Source organism: Staurois parvus, unplaced genomic scaffold, assembly GCF_062004578.1.
Source record: "Staurois parvus isolate SC_StPar_1 unplaced genomic scaffold, SC_StPar_1.0 ptg000061l, whole genome shotgun sequence".
Lineage (NCBI taxonomy): Eukaryota > Metazoa > Chordata > Amphibia > Anura > Ranidae > Staurois > Staurois parvus.
Genome location: NW_028317857.1, coordinates 9,024,457 through 9,039,034, shown reverse-complemented (window position 1 = coordinate 9,039,034; position 14,578 = coordinate 9,024,457).

Here is a 14,578-nt window from a genome sequence, read left to right as displayed (position 1 = left end):
TAGGTTCTCCTAACATTTCCAGTGATGATCTGTCCTGTAACCAGACCCAAGTGTACACCGACACACCAGTAGGAAAATAATTGGACTCTATTAAAGCAAAGATACGTCCTGCAATAAAGTATTTGATAAAAAGGCTTGACACTGGTAAAATGTTCAATGACAGCAATCTAATTCAATAATACAATGAGAGGGATGCATCTAACTAATATGGGCCTAACTGCAATCTACAGGACCTAGTTAACCACTGGCCATTGGGTAATATTGGGTCTATCACAGAATACGTTGTCAGTGGGGCCCCTTAATGGTGGAGTGCTAAACTTCAAAGGAAAGTGTTTGTAATCCACCATAGCAAAGGTATGCCAAGCAATGAACAGTGAAAGCGTGTAGATTCCCAGTTAAGAAAGCTCCGCCATAGTCAGTAGTGTCCCCAAACAGGTGGAAACAAAGTAAAATTCACAGTGGGCAACAACAAGGCTGCTCACAACTCAGACAAATGTCTTTCTGAATACAGTTGGCCCTCCAATGGCCACTTCTGTAAGTAGGATGGAAATGTATGAAAGACAGGCTGCACTCTCCAGGCTTGATAATGGCAGGCAAGAGGTAGACTGCACTGTGTCTGGCAGGTTTTCCATTCAGGCTTCTTGGTCACCTCTCTGTAGGGGTCCGCATACCTCTATCTTCCCTGGTGGTCCACTTCCCTCCCAGGTGGTCCACGTGGGTCTTGTAGAGGGTTGAGAGGAAGGTGAGTCACAATATCTGGGCCTTCCTAGATGATCCCCTTTGTTTCTTGCAGCCTGCAGTTTCCTTCCTTCCCTGCTGCTAGGCAGATTCCTCATTCATGTGTCCCCCTGGCTTCTTGGTTTGTGTACTTTTTTCCCCCTTCCCCACAGCCACACCATAATTCGCTCCATTTCTGTTCTCTGCTGGCTCCTCCACCTGGCAGTTCCATTCCCAGCACCATAGGTGACCAATCACTTCTCCAATATGGTGGGCGGGGCTTAGGCTTGGGGCCACCAATGCCGCGATCTCTCTTCTCCTTCCTGCACTGTTCTGTCAAGGTTGGCCCAGGTTAAGTGAATCCCAAGTCAGGGCTACACATCATCGTTGTGTAAGCTCTAACATGGTATATATTGTAATGAGTGAAGAACGAAGAGTGAGATCTATAATGTGTAAGTAGGTTTACAGGGTGGGCTTTAAAGAGACCGAATGGGAAAAAAGAGAAAGTCATTTTGGATATAGTACTGAAATCACACCATACTCTTTGGAATTTATGTGGATATGTTTGCATGCTATTTTCTCCTGTAACATTATCTGATTAGATTTATTTTTTTAAATGCATGTTCACATATAATTACAAACTATACACAGAAACAGTTTTAAAATATTAACCTATATTGATAGTATCACTTACATCATGGTAGTCTTTTTACATTTTTATTCAAAGTGACTCCAAAGAGCAGCAAGTCCGAACTCCCCTGTGTTCAAGTGGTATAGCAAGGTCTTCAGCACTTATCTAAATGTTTATTGATTTTGTCTCCCACCAGGTTCTGTGGTTTCTCTTGCCAGCTACTACATCACTACAATGCACATCAACATTAGGTTTGTCCTCAAAGGGCTGTTGTGTCTGTAAGACAAGATGTCCAGAGCACCCCAACCCGCTTACATCAGATGTCAAGAGCTGCCCTGCCATCAGAAGCAGGGGCGGACTGACAACTCATAGGGCCCCTGGGCAATAGGGGATCATGGGGCCCCTGTGTCCTTGCCCAACCTCAAAAAAGCCTATGAAAAAGGTACCAGGGGCATCTCATGGGGCCCCCTACTGACCCCGGGCCCTCGGGCAGTGCCCGAGTTTCCAAATGGTCAGTCTGCCCCTGATCAGAAATCAAAAGTTCCCCACTCTCCCTTTCATCACAGTGCACTCCCCTTACCTTGTGCTGCTCCTGGGAAAAAGCTGGGGGTGGAGCTGGGAAGCAGACAGTGCAGGGTCTGGAGGAGGACCAGAGGAGGGCTGGAGTCAGCTGCTGGAGTGTGCTGAATGCTGAGACCACTGGGTGCAGAGACAAGGGTGTGCTGTGGCTGCACGGAGAGGCTCAGGACCTGTAGGAGGAGTTCTGTTCTCCTCTCTGTTGCCGACTACTGAAATGAGGGGAAGGAGGGGCAAAGGCGAGCCTTGTGTTTCACATGTCGTGTCGGAACTCGAGGGAGGAACCGCAGAGTGCATCAGGGCACACAGGTATGCTAAAGTCATTGAAGACAGTGGATTTTGGACTTGCCACCTGCCACAGATGTAAGTATTTAGTGGGGTTGATTTACTAAAACTGGAGAATGCAAAATTTGGTGCAGCTGTGCATGGTAGCCGAACCGCTTCTAATTTCAGCTTGTTCAATTAAGCTCTGACAAAAAAAAAAACTGGAAGCTGATTGTTTTTTTGCACAGCTGCACCAGATTTTGCATGCTACAGTTTTAGTAAATCTCCCCCAGTGTCTTCTATTGCAGGAGCAGTGCTTTTTTTTTTGGTAAGCAGTAGTCTTTTTAATCATCACTGAAAAGACTATACTATAGCTGTCCTCCCCCTGCTTCTCTAAATATAATTTGTGGTTTTCAAATATTTCCTAACAACAGCCAAGCATGAAAATATTCATTACAATAGTTTCTGTTTCCTTTTGCTAACTCACATAATTTATGACACTTATGAATGAAAGCTGAAGAAATGCATTGTCTTGATTTAGCACGCGGCTTTACTTGATCATAGAAACCAATTTAAACTTGTATCGTAACAACCTCATTAAATGGTACTTGATTTACTGTGTTCTTGTAATCACTGCTCTGGCAACATCTCAAAACCACTCAAGTTTTGTATTATTTTGCATATATTGAGAGTGTTCTCCATTAATTGAGTATACAAATATTAAGATTTCACAGTTTATTAAGCTGTACGTATTTTTGCTGGGCTTATTCTAAATTGTACACTTCCATGCCATCACATATAATAATGAGTGCCTTAAACCTATGTGAAGTTACCATACTGTAGCTCTTACATGATATGCTAAGGGTCATTGAGATCCAAAGTGTGCTTACAGATTCCATGTTGTATGTATAAGGCATTTCCTGGCATCTAGGCTGTCAGTATGAGGTCAATGGAGGTAGACCAGCCACAAACACAGAAAGACTTGTCTCTGAAGAAAGAAATGTCAACACTTAGTGCCCATTCATAACATTGAGCTTTTCATGTGTTGCATTGCTGCATTTATTTATGCATTTTACTTGTTATATATTCATCCATTTGGAAAACACACTTGCCAGAAATCACACCAAAAATGCATCATGCTAAAATTTACAGCTGTGAATTGGATCTAAAGATTCCCATAATACTTGATCAGATCAGGCACAAATCATGCTTGGTTAGTTGATTCCCCCTCGATAAGGTGGGCATTTGGGGTGTCTGGCCGGTCTCTTGCTTCCGTGCTCTGTACATCTTAGAATAGAGGAAATGTCTTACCTTTAATTTAATATCATTACCACCCATTGATGTCCACCAATATGTGGCCCCAATGGCTCTCAGGTTTGCGTCCTTGTTCTGGTGACCTCTGGATGGTGGTTGAAGATATTTGAAAATGCATTGAAATTTTTAGATTATTTTTTAACAATGGCTGTTTACTGTATATATCCCTGCACCCTATAATGTAGAACATAATACACACACCTGAGTAAGAAAAAAGAAATTGTGTTTCGAAAAGCAGTGGGTGTCTCTGTCATGTTATTTTCTGAGCTACAAACTCAGCCACTGGCAGTCAACAGTGGAGATATTGTACTTTAACTCAAATTGTTATGTGGTTTATGTATATACAAAACAGCTGTCAACAACACATATTGCTTTTAAGAATTTTTTTTTATTCTTTTTGTACCAATAAAGATTTAGTTCACTTTTTCTCCTTTGGTTGCTCTTAAAGTCCCGTAATTGAGGGTTCAGTACTTTTGTATATAAATGAGAGTGATGTATGTGAGAGGGATATGAATGTGCATGTTAATTTCGGAAAATTTGCTTTTGATAGACAGCTGCACAAATATCATGTGACATAAGTTGAGAAAATGCAAAAGTCACCATTTTATTTTCCAGGTCCTCTGCTTTGAGAAAATATATGTTTGGGGTTCTAAGTAATCTTCTAGTAAAAAAAATGCTGATTTTAACATGTTGCCCTGGACAGTAAGTGATATTAAATCTTTTTTTTGGGCTGGGGTGGGTGATTATTTGTTTTTCGAGCTGAGGAATTCCATATTTACATTATATGCACCCTCCTAGCATAGGTTGATTTGGTTTTGGCTCCTTCTGTAATCAAGGGAACAGTGATTGTTATTGCTGGGGGTTTGATTACTTCTCCCTGCCAATGGAAGAAGCTTCCAGAGCTTAGGGTGAGAGATTCAAATTGACAAGCCTGAATATTTATTGGATTCTGGGCAATCCCTGGAGGGGAAAGGGGCTGGAATGTAGATAAATAGTCTGAGACACTGGAGAGCAGAGTTCCTTCTCCCCAGGAGGTTTCCAGAGGTGCAAGGGCTGCTGCTTTCAGGCAGCCCATGGACCATGCAACTGCTCCAGAGGCCTCCAAGGCGGCTGAATAGAAGACTTGAATAGACGTTGCTCAAGAGATGATTTCAGAACTACACCACCAGGGACCTGAGAGATGTCATCCTGTCCAAAGATGCTAAAAGGAGGCAGCTGTCTCGTGGACTTGAGTGAGTAGTCACCTTAAGTCAATCCCTGACGCTTTGTGCTGGAAGCTGCACTTGGTACCAACAGTTGCGTACTGTTCATTGGACCTAGTGTGAATGGACTGTTGCTTGAGTGGGTGCAAATCCTCTATACTTAATGAGGACTGGCCCCTGCAGAGGTAGTGCTACATATGATAAATATTTATCTTTAATATATCCTCCTTTGGCCTCCTGCGGCTGATTGGCATTGACAAGCTGCAGGAGACCACATTAAGGTGAAAATCAGCGAGCAAATAGTAATACCTTAAAGTGGTTCTAAAGTCTCAATGTTTTTTACCTTCTTGCATTCTATGTTTGTAGCAGCCCCCCTAACACTTCCCTGAGCCCCCTTTTCATCCAGCGATGTCCACGAGATCCTTGGTTCTCCAGGGACTCTCACTCCTGATTGGTTGAGGCAGCAGTGGGAGCCATTGGCTCTTGATACCGTCAATCACAGCCAGTGAGCCAATCAGGAGAGGGAGGGGGCAGGGCCAAGCCTCGGCTCTGTGTGTGAATGGACATGCGGAGCCGCGGTTTAGGAGCGTGCTTGCTCGGGTGCCCCCATAGCAAGCTGTTTGCTATGTGGGTACCCGATAGAAGGGAGAGGCCAGAAAAGGAGGATCCAAGCTGCTCTGTGCAAAGCCACTGCACGGAGCAGGTAAGTATAGACATGTTTGTTATTAAAAAACAAAACAAAACAAGACTTCAGTATCACTATAATGATCAAAAGAATATACTTAATTATAAATACTAGCACAAAACAAAAATAATGTTTTCAGTAGTTGAAAGCATACAGAGGTATGTTTGGTAGCACCAGGATGGTTAGTTGGCTATTTTCTTTGTAGGATTTAGCTTTCCTCTTTAGTATGAGAGAAATGTACCCTGTTATGCTGACATAAACATATCTAATTGTAATCAGGAACTACTTCATTAGTCTTCTAAGAGAGCCAAGTGAAGATTACATATATATTTTTGCAATATTTCACACTTGGCAAGCAACGATCCCAGCTGATAATTATCACATTAGCACGTTACAGATGGCAGATCTCTTGCCATTATTTAAACCAAGAGTTAATTAAATGTTGTTTTGGAGGAAAATGAAAGATTTTTTTATCATTGAGAAAAACTGAGAATTTAAGAAAAAAAAACCAAAACAGCTTTGCATATTTTTTGTATCACCAAGCAGAATCTAATTAGACTCCTAGGTAGACTAGAATTAAAACCTTCCAAAATGTTCACAGCATGCTATCATTGGACATCACAAAGAGACAATATAATTGTCTCAGGATTTGTTTTTCCAGAAATTGACTTCTTGTTTGGTTTTATAATCCATCTTCTGGTAAATGCAAAACCTCCACCATTCAAATAAAAAAAAAATGTTGAAAACAATTAAAGTGCAAGTTCACCTTGAAAAAATGAAAAGGTAAACTAACACCCTACAGTCACCCCACCCCCCAGTCCCCACTGTACTTACCTCTGTGAGTGATGAGCTGTAAGTGCCCACCCATACGGGGCAGTCTGCTTATTATTGGTGAGCTCAGATAAGGGTTCAAGCTTAGGACAGCACTGATTGCTCAGAGGCAATGCACTAATGGCTGTAAATCACTCAACAAGTTCAATCTATGAAAGACTAAAAGGAATAAACCCCTTTTCTTCCTTAAAAATGCAGACTTGCAACATTTGTTAACAATGCCAATAATGTCTCAACAGAAAGGCTAAAACAAACCATAGATTATGTGATTTCCATTTCCCTTCGGCAATGCTATTGTGTTCTCCTTGCAGGGAGCCTTCCCTGCCAGCAGAACACAATGATTACTGACAATGATTACAGACAGACTGTAGTCGCTGACAGTGATCACAAGCAAATAATCTGACGGCCTGCCCATAGATTGATCTAATCTTGGCCAGTCCCTGCTGAACCAGCCAAGATTTGATCCATCTATGGCCAGCTTTAGGGCAGAATGCACTTCATCTAATTAAAATACAATGCAGAAGCCAACCCTTTGTTAGGACAGACAATATTCAGATCTAGTTTACAACAGATAATAAAATGTGCTAACAAAATACAGACAGTTAAATCTGTATTAGACCCGAAAAACAAAAATGTGGTAGCTGTGTTAGTTTTCTTTGTAAGACATTTTTTCCTTTATTTTCACCTGGTGATCTGGCCTTCGCAGCTTAAGGGGGGGGGGGTGGCAGTTAGGGTCGCTAAAAACATGGCTTAACCACCCTTTTTAATACCCCCCCAACTGCACGTCTAAACAAGCCGTAAGTGGACAGGTAGGCTGACCACTTACATCTGGTATTTGACCAACAGGTTTTGTATTCTGTTGCTGAAAGTAGCATACCCCTATAGGATGTTCTCTGACACCTTGTATTGTATGTAAAGAGGAGCTACTGTCAGTTCTAAAAAAAGTATAAACGCTGCTGAATTTTAAGAGACAGACAGTTACTGGTCCAGGGATCCAACGCTGTCCTTACCCAGGCCAGTTCTTTGTTGATCTTTGGGTTTCTGGCTCCACCATCTTACTTGCTGAAAAGCCACCTGTGGCTTCACAACTGGCATCTCACTGAGCATGCACGAGACGTGCTGTACTCCTGGAACGTGTGACATGTCCTGGGTGAATGTTGGCAAGGGGGGGCAAACTTCCACTCTGATCACCTAGGAAGGGGAAGTGGGAACAACTGCCTGTCAAAACTAAGCTGATGTGTGAGAGGAGACGGGAGAGGAGGTGGAAAAACGGAAATTCCCTTTTAAGGTGAAATTCCGCTTTAAAATTAAAAAAAAGGAAAACAAATACAGTTCTTTAAACTAATTAAACAATAATTAAAAATTTAAAAGCATTACATTCTGATTGCATGTTCATTGAATTTGTAAAGTAATTAATAAAGAAAATTATCATTTTAATAAACGAAGCAGAACACATTGGATTTGTCACATCTGTCATTTGCTGTCTTTTAAATGACACTTCCATACTCACCTTAACATCATTAATTAGAAGAAACACAGCAGATGTGACAAATCTATTGTGTCCCATTTAATGGAAAAATGCTTACAAGCCACGTGTATTGTGTCTTACTGATGTAAAGGACAAAGAGGAACAAATGACAGAATGCAATGTTTCTGGCATATCGGCATGTTTCAGGCAAGCTTGTGCATCACTGACTTACAGTAAGCAGTTACTTTATATTACAGTCATAATTCTTCTGCCCTGCATCACCCTGGCACATAAGAGAACTCACAGCTCAGTGATTGAACGGCCTTTATGTTTAAAGTGTCATCCCGCTAAAAACTGACATTTTAGTTACATATAAAAGCATAATGTTAAAATCTAACAGGGAGGACCCTCTAATACCTGTATCGGGTAGGTAGACCTGAAAACTCTGGGTAAGGATTGTGAATAATTACTGAGTGATAGAAAAACCCAAGAGATGATTCACCCTGCCTCCAATCACCCAAAAATGAAATATCAGTGTTGTAAGATCCTCTGGATCAACTGGCGGTTTATGTTCTGTGGATGTGGGTTTTCAGTTCTTTTATTTTTCTGTTGGTCGAACTCTTTGGACATGTGTGTTTTCAACCTGACTATCTAGGTATGGAATGATCCATAAGGTGAAGGCACTATGGGTAGGGATGAGCCGAACATTCTATCTGAACATAAATTCAGACCAAACATTTTCTGTTCAGCTGTTCAGATAAGATTCAAACATTAAGGATGTTCAGCTGGAATTCCTAAGGGTCTGCTGTGTATTTTGGAGGACCTTCGGGAGGGTCTGCGTGCCTTTTTTTTTTTTTAAGAAACTAGCAGGGAAATGTAATTTGCTGGAAATTTCCTTTGTAAATGTTTGTGCTTTAAAAAACTCACTGCTCCCGTCCTTGATTATAGGCAATTTTAATCCCTGGTAAGAGAGATTCACCTTTCTGACAACAGCATCAGTAGATTGCAAATAAAGCAGTTAGCTCCAACAGGGGTGTGCAACCTTTTGACTTTCCTGGACCACATTGGAAAAAGAGGAATTGTTTTGGGCCATTTTTTTTTTTTGTTTTTAAGAAGCCAGTAGGGAAATGTCATTTGCTGGCAATTTCTTTTGTAAATGTTTGTTCTTTAAAAAAATCACTGCTCCCGTTTGAATTGCATTTAAATTTTTTGTCCATTGGTAAATGTTCCCTATGGCAGTGCCCACCCCCTTATGCTACCTTTTGGCAACCTTTTGCCTATTAGCTCAGGAAATGGGCATTTTTGATTTGACAGATTCGGCTCCCATTGATTTCAATGGGGCTTGGGATTCAAACTTCTTTAAAGTTCGGCGAACCCTGCTTTAACCGAACCCAGAGTAGTTTAGCTCATTCTTGATCATAGGCAATTTTAATCCCTGGTAAGAAAGATTCACCTCCTTTTTGACAACAGCATATGTGAATTGCAAATAAAGCAGTTATTTCCAACAGGTGTGCAGTCTTTTGACTTTCCTGGGCCACACTGGAAGAAGAAGAATTGTCTTGGGCCACACAGAACATACACTAACAATAAGGACAGCTGATGAGCAGAAAATGTTGGGCAGATCACAAGTTAACGATCACTGATATAGATATTGTACTTGTCTGAGTAATAAAAGTTAATTTTTTTAAAAATATTTTTTATTATGAAAGTAAAAGAAGGCAGTATAAAACTAGTGCAATATTTGGCACTGCTTTTGATAAACTAACGCATCAATATCTGGTTGGATGGATGGAACAGCAATTCTCAATGAATTCTCAAGGTGCTCATCAGATATTTTGGTTCTAATTTTGCCCTTCGTGTGTTTCATCCTTGAATATAGCTGCTCACATATATAGGTGCTGCCGAAAACAGATGACATGATTAAGGCATGATTGTGAAGAGTGGGAGATTTTTCTTTGGGATGATATAACATAAATATCCAGTAAAGAGACAATGTGAAATTTTTCTTCTGCCACATGTGTTCGCTAAGTGTAAACACATTTTTACAAAAAACCCATAATTTTAAAGCTGAGTTCTAGCTGAAAAAAAAAAATAAAAGTCAGCAGCTACAAAAACTGTAGCTGCTGACTTTTAAAATACAGACACTTACTTGTCCCGGAGTCCAGCGATGTTCTCACCATGGCTGGTTTTCACCGGCAGTCTTCTCTCCTTGGCGCCGGCATCTTCAGTGTGGGCACTCAGCTGTGAAAAATGTAGATTTGTATTTTTAAAGTCATTCAGTATAATTGAAATGTATTTTTAAAAATATTTATCATATATTTTGTAATAAAAACACATTTCAACATGCAGTGTATATATATATATATATATATATATGAGTTTGCATGTTCTCCCTGTGCTTGCGTGGGTTTCCTCTGGGTGCTCCGGTTTCCTCCCACACTCCAAAGACATGCTGGAAGGTTAATTGGCTCCTGTCTAAATTGGCCCTAATATGTGCATGTATGAATGTGAGTTAGGGACCTTAGATTGTACACCCCTTGAGGGTTAGGGACTGATGTGAATGTTCAATATATATGTGTTAAGCACTGCATAAATTGATGGCGCTATATAAGTACCTGAAATAAATACATAAATATATATATATTTATTGAAATATATTTTGACATATATTGAATATGGCCAACATTGTAGCATTTCAAAATATATGGCAATATATTTGGGAAGAATATTTTTAAAATATATTTCAAATATATTTTTCTTCCATATGATTGGGACAAAGGCTTATAGCGGAACTTCCCCTTTTGAGTGGAGCTCCGCTTTAAGTAAGTTTACGGCTTTGTGTTGAGCCGCATTCATAGATTCATAGCTGTCTCAGGATGCATGCGGTCAGAGAGCCGCAGGTTGGACACCCCCGATCTACAATGAGTTAGTTTTCTTATTTCAAATGTAGCTCCTTTATTTTCTTGGTGATCCAGCCAGTAACACACGTCCTGTTTTCCCTCTGGATGGAGGAGCAATTGAGACATCTGACACCTTTGGACAGCAGCATTGTCAGTCTAGGGAGAGTGTAGTGTTCGATTAGCAGATTTAGATGATGTTTGACTAACAAATTAAATAAATAATATGAAATAAATGAATAAATGCTGGCCCTGTCCATGGTAAATTGTTTGTCCCAACCCTTTCACTGTTACTTTTGCTGGGTAGCTTGGTCTGTCCACAAATAACAGACTTACTGGCAGGATCAACAGATAAATATAAAGGAAAAAAGACTATAAAAAAAAGAAAACGAATGCAGCAAACGCATCATATAATTGGTTATCTGCAATATATTACATTTTTGGGGGGGTTGAATATTGCTCAGCCACTGAACTATAGTTGGAAGTGTGTGCAGATTATGATGAGGGTAGTTAGAAGACTCACTCAAGTTCAAGGAAAAAAAAAACAATCTCTTCTTTTTCTTGTTTTTGGTTTGTAAAGCTAAAAAGTAGCTGTGACTATAAAGCAGACAGGATACTTCTTTCAATACCACAACCTAGCATTAGATTTTGCTAAAATTACTATATGATACAAAGGGGTGGGGCTTTGACAAACGGCCATGGTCATTCAGATGTCAGGGCAGCATCGTGTCTAAACACAATGGGGGAGATTTACTGAAACTGGTGCACACAGAATCTGGTGCAGCCGTTCGCAGTAACCAATCAGCTTCTAGGTTTTAGTGTCGAATCCTAATGTTTTTCTAAATCCAGGACCCTGCATTCACTATATCTGATCTCCCACAGTACACAGAACATGGAAATGCAATTATTTTAGTAAATATAAACTGCAAAATACCTTTTCTCATCAGCAGTTATAGCAGTCTTATGACTTCTATGAGAGCCCGGACGAGCACTGGTTAAAGCTTGGAGGAGGACTTTTCATTCTCCCTTGATTGTCCTTTGTGGCTGCTCAACCCCTGACCCTCTGTCCTGACAGTGCTTTTGACCCTGTGCTGATCACATGCACCCTCCCAAGAAAAAAAAAAACTCTCAAGCAATACACACCAAACTGAACATGTGCAGCTTGCCCCCAAGGCTCTGTTCTATCAGCAGATGGATTGGGGATTGTGGAAGAAGGGGAGGATCAGAGAAGACAGGATCAAACATCCTTTTTACACAATGTGGAGGATTAACCCCTTAGGTTCCACAGTGGGTATAACAAGCATGCTTTACTACATATACAGAGTACCGTCATTTTACTGTTGAGGATTTAGTAACACTTTAATTGAACACGCTGAACTTGGAAGCTGATTGGTTTTTATGCACCAGATTCTGTGTGCTCCACTTTTAGTAAATCGCCAGCATTGTAACTCATTACAGAACCTGCTTCTTGAAATCTACAAACATCCTGCTACCTGTTTGAAATATTTCCTTATATGTTGTGTGTTTAAGGAAGAGTTGATGCTTTTCTGAAATTTCACTGGAAATATTTTATTAATTTTAGATATATGCATTTCTTAGTGGATTTTATTCATTCCTGCAAGTAAGGTTTTACTGTTTTATGACAACAAAATCTAGTATCACAGAGATATAATACTCACTTCTGCTTACACACTGCGGGCCTTTCAGTTTTGTTTTACTATAATAATTATCATAATTTGGGATATTTATTTTGTTGCTTTTGAAAAAAAAAAGAAATGGTGTATTTTGGAATGCGGTGTGCTCTGTGTGGGATTTTCCTACTGTGTGTACACTCAGAATATCAGGATATTATTTTGGTATGATACTGTCCAGGGCTACAGGGGAAAGCATGATTCATGTTGCTTGTAATGTTTCATCCCCACCCTTGGCCACTCTCCTGGTGCTAGAACATATGCTCTCCTGGGTGAAGAATATGAGGATTCATGCTTTCCTACTTCATACAGAGAAAAGGAAACTTACATAGTACAGAACATGGAGCGGAGTATATGACACTGTGCAGTGGAGACTAAATCAGCACAATTGATCATTCTGAAAAATGCTGAAAATAAATTTGTAAGATGTAAAGAAGACATCATCCCTCAACATATATACATTACACAGATGTTCTAAGGATCCTAAACTAGACCATTGTTTAGTCTAAATGCAATGCAGAACGAGCAGATATATTCAGAACGGGTAGGGCTCTGACATTTTCTCTAAATTGCTTTTAAATAGTGAAAGCAGATGGACATTACATGGTTTATGCCACATCACGTGAGCATTTTACGTGCCATTCATAAAATGCAAGCTGCAGTGTGAAGTCTGCAGTGTCCCAGGGCATGCTAATATCGCAGTGAACATTTTGTGATTGGAGGACAGCTCAGGTACAACACCTGTCAAAGTTGCGTGACTGGCCTCTCCTACTGCTGGTACCTCTTTTCTCTTTCGTTCATTGGGAAAAACAGAGCTTCACTTGCTTCAGGGTCCCAGTGAAAGGAATGAAAAATGCACATTCACACTACATGCGCTTCAGTGTGCTTTCTTCTGCATCCAAAACACACAGAAAGTAGGTTATATGGTTGTCAATGTCATCGTTCAAATCAGTGCTTGCATTTCCAGTGCATTCTGGATGCAAAAAAAAAAAGTAGAACAGACTGCATTTTTCTTGCACAGAATTGTACTGGAACACGGCAAAACGCATCAGAAATGCACTGGAACGCACCAAAACACAAAAAATGCACTGCAACGCACATGTTAAATTGAAAAAAAGATAGGGAAAAAAAGAACTGGAACACATCAAAGACACTTTGGAACACGTAAAAATGCATCACAAACTCACCAGACCGCGCCAAAAAGGGGTCAAGAATGTGTCAAATATAGAAACACATCTGGAATGCATCTGGGCTGCCTTTCTATAGTGTGAACCAGCCCTTAGGCTAGGTTCACACCCATACAAAAAATGGCAACTGCCCCAGTCTATAACTGGCTTTTGCAGCAAGGATACGTGAACCGGGCAATGCATGTCAAACAAAAGAAAAAAGAAGAAGGTTCAATGATCGTAAGCTCGAAAGAGCAGGGCCCTCAAACCTCTCATATATTGTTTTGTTACTGTATTGTCTCATGTACTGTCCCCCACCATATTGTACAGCGCTGAGCAAACTTTTTGGCTCTATATAAACACTGTATAATAATAATAATGATCAACTTGCCAGCCAGTTTGCCAATAACCGAATTAGCCTGTCTAACAGTATGCATTAAAAACAGGGGTTTAGTTAGCACACATTTGCAAATACATACGTAAGCCACAGAGCCACATCACGGCACTCCGATATTCTGTGGTCCTAACTCTACAAATTTTTACACCTATGCAGCTTGTGTTTTTGATCTGTTTCTGCAGTGCATTTTGCACATACATTTTTTATACACTTTTGATGCGTTTTGCATTATTTTTATCAATTTGTTGCTGCGCAGAATAAAACGCCTAAAAAAGGCATCAAAAACGCCTAAAAAATGCACTACATGCTTTTCTGCAGCGTCTCCATTGAAAAAGTCTATAGAACAAAAAACGCAACGTTTTGCATTTAAAAAAGTTCCTGAACTTTTCCAAAAAACATACAGGGTGAAAACGTGGAGATGTGAACCTGTCCCATAGGAAATCATGTTAAATAGACTGCTGTGTGTTTCTGCAAAACGCAGCAGAAAACACATAGGTGTGAACATAGACTTAAACAAATCTTAAATCCTGCACTCCGTGTCTTTAAACAATATAAAAATCTGGAACTGCTGCAGTCAAATATCCTGAATACTGGATACTAAAACCTGAATGCCAAAAATAGCGCTATGACCCTTTCCTTTAAATGCAAACAAAAATCAACAAATCATGGTTAAAGGTGTTTCTGTGTAATAAATTATGTAACAAAATCCAAACAAATCCCAAAATAACATGCAGTGTGT